Source organism: Pleurodeles waltl, chromosome 1_2 (genome assembly GCF_031143425.1).
Source record: "Pleurodeles waltl isolate 20211129_DDA chromosome 1_2, aPleWal1.hap1.20221129, whole genome shotgun sequence".
Classification (NCBI taxonomy): domain Eukaryota; kingdom Metazoa; phylum Chordata; class Amphibia; order Caudata; family Salamandridae; genus Pleurodeles; species Pleurodeles waltl.
Genome location: NC_090437.1, coordinates 207331675 through 207338968, shown reverse-complemented (window position 1 = coordinate 207338968; position 7294 = coordinate 207331675).

Sequence of the window (7294 nt, the reverse complement as noted above, 5' to 3'; positions counted from 1 at the left end):
GGGTTAATGGTATAGTTTCTCTGCTGTTCCCGATTGGACGGGCTGGCGGTGCTTCCAGGGCTATTCTGACCGCGGCGGTAAAGCCGCGGTCAGAAAAGGGGAACCGGCGGTTTCCCACCGGTTTTCCCCTGGCCCAGGGAATCCTCCATGGCGGCGCTGCTTGCAGCGCCGCCATGGGGATTCCGACCCCCTTCCCGCCAGCCTGTTTCTGGCGGTTTTCACCGCCAGAACCAGGATGGCGGGAACGGGTGTTGTGGGGCCCCTGGGGGCCCCTGCACTGCCCATGCCACTGGCATGGGCAGTGCAGGGGCCCCCTAACAGGGCCCCATACAGATTTTCACTGTCTGCTTTGCAGACAGCGAAAATCGCGACGGGTGCCTCTGCACCCGTCGCACCCCTGCAACTCCGCCGGCTCCATTCAGAGTCGGCTTCCTCGTTGCAGGGGCTTTCCCGCTGGGCCGGCGGGCGACCTTTTGGCGGTCACCCGCCGGCCCAGCGGGAAAGCCAGAATGGCCGCCACGGTCTCCTGACCGCGGAGCGGCCATTCGGCGGTAACCGCATTGCGGGCGGCGACCGCCACCCGCCGCGGTCAGAATGACCGCCTATGTCTGGAGGCTCTACGCCGATGGTATGATGGAGGCTGTAAAAGGGTGGGGTGTCTGTTTGATGCACAGGGATTACTCTCCTTTGATCAGATGAGAGAAACTTATGGCCTGACAGAGGCAGATAGGTTAATGTACTATCAGGTGAGGCATTGGGCTCTTCTGCCGGCGAACAGAGCTCTGATGGACAGGCCACTCACGCCGTTCAAAAAATGGCTGTTGACAAAGAAGGATGACAGGCGGGTCCTCTCAGAGCTGTATAGACTCTTACAAGGAAAAGAACGCTTGCCTAAGACTAAGGGGCAACTTAGATGGGAGAGGGAGCTAGAGAGGGAGTTCTCTGGCGAAGAATGGGAAAATATATACTATAGAGCACATCACACAGCTTTCAATGCAGCAGGGACAGAGACGGCATATAAAGTGGCTTCCTATTGGTATTACACTCCTGCCCGGATACACTCATGGGACCCTACCAAGACCAGCCTTTGCTGGAGGCGGTGTGGTAACACAGGCTCGCTGGTTCATCTGCTCTGGCACTGCCCCAAACTTCAGAGATATTGGACGAGCATTTTAGACTATATTGATAAGGTGTTCCGGACCGAGCTCCCTAGGTTTCCATCGTATATACTTTTAGGCTTGCCCAACCCGCTTTCCTTCCCGCTACGTTCCCTGAGAGGGCGACAGATGGCACTGGCACTCAACGCGGCTGTACAACCGATCCTAGCCTTATGGCGGACGGACAGGGTACCGACGTATGCGACCTGGCTTCAGAAACTGTGGTTTATTCTTGCAATGGAGAAGCTTACTCTGGTTTCCCAGCAGAGAGTGGGTGACATAAATACGTTATGGAAGCCGTTTCTTGAGATACTGTCAACTGAGTACACGGAACTGACATGCCCGGCTTACTTGAGGGTCTTGGGGTTGACAGACGCTCCTTCTCAGTAGGTGCTTGGCTGGTGGCTGGGGGTGACCTGGTACGATGTAGGCCTGTAGAGTTGGGGGGATTCCTGGCGGGAAGAGTGATATGTTAGCTGGGAGAGGAACAGTTTTTCTGCTGTTTAATTTGTTATGTTTTGTTATTTATGCACGAAGCACTGAAGTTATCAGGCCTTTGTCTTACCTACCCTGCTCTTCTAAAAGTTTGGAAGTGGGCGAAAAGGGAGAGAATGTACATGCCCTCTTGGATATCAGTTTGAAATGCTGTACCTGAGTGATTGACTCGTTTTCGATTTACACAATGTGTTTTGTGCTTTTATATGTAAAACTCAATAAAAACGATTTGATCCATAAAAAGACTCCTAGTTTCCTTTGGTAGTCTTAAGGAACTATTGGGGAAATTGAAACATCAAGCTATACCTATACTAAGTAGATTAGGAGCCCCAGATTTCCATCATGGCAAGGATAGATGTGCCTTAAAAGACCTCATACGTGATCATGCTTTAGTAGAACCCTGGTGTCTTCTTCTATCTTGTGACCAGGAACACACATTCACATCCTACCCTCACAACATATGCACTAGGATTCGTTTTTTTTTTTAAATAACACCATTGCTGGCTCAATATCTCACACAGTGCCATTAGTCCCAAACAGATATCCAGCCTCGACCTCATTGACATTTGCTTTTAAACAGATCTGATACAGCCACTCAAGGGGCTTTAGTTTGTGAACATGTCACACTTCATGGACCTACGAGACAAGGCCCACATACACTCCCACCAGAAACAATACTTGGAGGATAACAAGGATACAGTTTGGTCCGTGGAGAAATCATAGGGTGCGGGCAAGGCGTGCATTCATGGTCTCTTGATGTAGGATGCCGAGCTTGAGAAAAAACAAATACTCACCACCATACTTGATCTGGAAAAGTTGGTTCACACCTTGACAAAGTTTTACTCAGACTCCCTGACACATCAAACCCTCATAGCCCTGCTTAAGGGTAAAAGGAAATGTAATGAGTTGTACACATCCGGAGCAGAAGAAGCCTTATTTCATCTTTGCCAGCACCATTAAGCATGAGAAGAAAATGCAAGTAGACTACAGGCAGCCCAGTTGTGGCATGCTGAATCTGCAAGGCTGATACCGTACATTTGCAACAGAGGGCAAGATCTGCTATACACCTGACGGAGATCACAAAAGCATTCTAACATTATTATTAATGTCTCTACACCTTAGGTGCCTCCCTGTGAAGTCCTTCATTCAAACCTAGTCTAACTCCAGTGGCCATTTCACCTGCCCCTGCTTGCAAGGTGGCGTTGAGACCCTCATGCATTATATGCTGCTCTGCTTCATTTTTCTCCTAGCATGAAAAATATTTCTTCGCCCTCTTTTTATAAAGTATGATATCAGCATTGTATTGACACCATGCACTTATGTTTTAAAATGATATTGACTCTATGCGTAACCAAGGCTATGTGGCCTTGTCCTAGAGAGCAGAATGGCTGAGCCCTAGGAGTGCCTAAATTGTTAGTAATTCATTGTTGTCATATCATTTCTGAACAGCACCACTTTTAGTTGAAAATGTCCCTTAATTAGCCTGCAAACTCTTGCATAAAGCCCTTTACCAGGGTCCAGTGGTGACACTTTAACTACATCGCCTTGGTTATACAACGTTTTATGTTCTTTTGTTGTCTATGCTATTTACCTAGTTTGAATTTTTAATTATTCTGAATTGCCTTAGTGAGTTTATCTTTACATAAATATTCAAAGCTTACACACTTTGCACTTATGTGACTATTTTATTACCTACAAAAAGTAGGATATCGCACTTTGTATGTATATAGTTCATTTATTTTGCCTTTGAAAGACATGTCTGATCATCCAAAAAGAGCAGCCGCTCATTGAATATCGATGCAATGCCAATGTTGTCAATGGAGTTGCAAACATGCTCCTTTTGTAACTTGCCACTACCTAACTTGTTGAACCAGCAAATTAATGTTTTAGACACCCAAACAAGGGGGCCAGGCAACTGTGTGGAACAGGACCAGTATTTACTATATCCAGTATGTTCTTCCTTTGCCTTTGACAAGTATTTGAAAATCTCCTATGTTGTTGTAGCTCTGACACCTAGAAGTGTAAATTATTCATCTCCTACTAGCGCTGAACACTTTCTTAGTTTTGTTTAATGTTTTTACTTTCCAGGAAGAGTTTATAATTTGTTCAAGTTGCTTTTTGCTTTTATATCTGTGAATTATGCTAATTTACACCTTAAAATTATTTTTATTTTATTAATGCACTAGAATGAGGATTTTATTATCTGCATACTGTATCGCATATGTTTACAAGCATAAACAATAAAAGAAACTAAAGTGATAAAAAGAAAATTGACCGTTTCATAAGTCCATTGCAACAGGAGGAAACCCATCTCACTGCTATGAGGGGTAGCAAACAGACTGGCACCACTTGGCAGTCATCCCGTAAGAGAGCCATAACTCCAAGCATTTTGTGTGCCCTACTCTCCTACAATGGGCCAGTTATATAGGCCTACCTGCAAGGAAAACTCAGAAAGGTGAGATTAGAGGAGGCCAGACTGAGGCTACAGCAGCAACAGTTGGCCTTAGACAGGGAATCCCTGGATGTGGAAAGGGAAAGGCAGGGGTTGGGGTTAATTCCCCATGGTAGCAGCAGCAGTTTCAGGAATCTCAGTGTTAGGGAACCTACATTTGATTCCAGAAATCTGCACAAAGTTGTTCCCCCTTACAAGGATGGGGATGACATCTATAAGTGGTTTGCTGCACTTGAGAGGGCCTATAAGGTTCGGCGGGTCCCTCAAGCACAGTGCGCTGCTATCCTGTGGTTGTCTTTCACTGGCAAGGGGAGAGACAGACTCCTTATTGGCAGGGAGGATGACTCAGACAACTATCACATTGTCAGAATTGCACTCTTGGATGGTCTGAGCTTCACCACTGAGCAATGTAGAATAAAGTTCAGAGAGACCAGAAAGGAGTCTTCACAGGATTGGATAAACTTTGTAGACTGTTCAGTGAAGGCCCTAGGGGATTGGTTAAATGGCAGTGATGTGACTGACTGTGAAAGCCTGTATAACTTAATTCTGAGAGAGCATATATTGAACAATTGTGTGTCTGATTTGTTTCGCCAGTATCTTGTGGACTCAGATCTGACCTCTCCCCAAGAATTGGGAAAGAAGGCATACAAATGGATGAGAACAAGGGTGAGCAGAAAAGCTCATAAAGGGGGTGACAAGGACAGCAAAAAGAAAGATGGTGAAAAATCTCAGGACACACATGGGGATAAAGTGAGCACAAAGATCCTTCTTCAGGTCCAAAACACTCCTCTGGGGGTGATGATAAATCATCTTCTTCTCATTCTACACACACTAAAAAGTCTTGGTGCTATGTGTGCGAAGGTAAAGGCCATTGGCCAGGGCATAAGTCCTCCCCAGGTAAAGCCCCTCAGCCTACCACCACTAATACATCAAACTCTAGTGCCCCTAGCAGTAGTGGTAATAGTGGTGGGACTACTGGCAATAGTCAAACTAAAGTTGTAGTTGGGTTCAATTTTGGGTCCATCATAGGAACTGGGGTAGACAGTCTCAAGACAGTTTCTGTCACACCTGGTGGCATTCGCCTTGCACCCTTGGCTGCTTGTCCCCTTAACATGGATACGTACAAACAGTCAAATTTAATAAATGGTGTTGAGGCCCATGCCTACATGGACACAGGTGCCAGTATCACTTTGGTGACTGAAAACGTGGTGTCATCTGCACAACACCTCCTTGGACAGAAGTACCAAGTTACTGATGTCAATAACTTCACTCAGTCTCTCCCCTTAGCTGTAGTCCAACTTAGTTGGGGTGGAGTTACTGGCCCAAAGCAGGTGGTGGTATCACCTATCTTACCTGCAGATTGACTCTGAAGGAATGACCTAGAGGCCTCAGGTTGGGCTGAGGTAGAATTTAGGACCCATTCATCCATGCTGGGTATCCCTGAGGAACTGCTTCCTCTCATTTCTGGTGAAATGAAAAAGCAAAGAAGAGAAAAAGGTCTGAAATCTCAGGATCCCTCTCCACCAGCAGGTAAAAAGGGTATCAAAGTATCCCTTCCCCATCCTGCCACTAAGGATACCATTCCTGAGGGGAGAGAAACTTCTCCTGGGGTGGAACCTGTACCAAGGGAGATCTCAGTTACCACAGCTGGACTCCCAGAGGTAAAAGTACCTCTCTGTGGAACTACTAAAGCAGATGTGCAACATTGAACCATTTTAGTAAATATGGAGCAAAGCTCCAGCCCTCCCAGAGAAACTTTAGCGCAGCAGCCCTGCACTACCTCTGAACACTTAGGATAGCAGCCCTGTCCTAGTGTGGAGCTTATAGGACAGCGGCCTTGCCCTGCTCCAACTCAAGAGAAACAGAATGCCTGTTCTCTCTTACAGCCATATGGACAAACCTTTTGCCCAGCTATGGCTTTATTGAGATAGCCCTGCCCAACTTTAAAAAATACTAATAGAAACTCTAAGAATTTACACTCACACTGTTGGTTAGGTAAAAATCTCCAAACAGGGTGGTTTACATCTCCAAGGGAAGTAAACATACAGTGGATGATAAAGGGAGTAACAATTCTATTGCAGATCTACTCTCCACTTATCAGCACTTAGACAATAAAGTCTCAACTGGCCAAGGTTATCCTTACTGTCCTTCATTTAGGGGGGTTTGTATGAGAAAGTAGCCTCTTTCTAGCATAGTTACCCCCACTTTTGGCCTCTTTGTGAGTGTGTGTCAGTGTTTTTTTACTGTCTCAGTGGGATCCTTGGAGCCAGGACCCCAGTTCTCATAGTTAAAGCCCTATTTGTCAGTGTGTTTTGCCTGTCTCACTGGGTTCCTGCTAGCCAGGACCCCAGTGCTCACGGTTTGTGGCCTAATGTGTGTGTTGTCAGTAGTGTTTAACTGTGTTACTGAAGTTCTGCTAACCAGAACTTCAGTGCTTATGTTCTCTCTGCTTCCAAATTAGTCACCATAGTTTAGTGACTTCATATTCCAATTCCAATTGGCACACTGGACTCCACTTATAAGTCCTTAGTATATGGTACCTAGGTACCCATTCCATATTTGGATTTGGGGGGGCAATCCCATGCATCCTAGGGGCTCCACCATGGAACCCCAGTAAATAGGAGTCAGAACAACGCATGCTGGAACCACTCATGCCTAAACAATGCATTTGGAACAACGACTGCGTTGTTACCACGATTGCTATTACCACGAATGCCTTAACAATGATTTTTCATTGTAAAGGCATTTGTGGTAAAGGAATGTGTGAACGGCATGTGTGATTCCAGCATGCGACTCCCCCACCCGAAACCCCACCCCTAACACAATTGTACCCCAACCCCCCACTGCAACCCCTAAAAAGAATTCTACCACTACCTCAACCCCCACCCCTAAAACTCAAACTTCCCTGACCTCCCCACCCCGCCCCTAAAACTACCACAACCCCCTAGCCCCTAAAACCTAAACTGCCCAGTCCCTCCACCCCACCCCTGACACTACCATGACCCCCCCTAAAAGCTAACCTACCCCGACTCTCCCACCCCTGCCCCTAAAACCAAAAATACCCCCAACCCCACCCCTAAACCTAAACTACCCAACCCCCACCCCAAAAACTAAAATTACCGGACACCCTCACCTCCACCCCTAAAACTACTGGGACCCCCCCACCCCCCAAAACCTAAACTACCCCGAC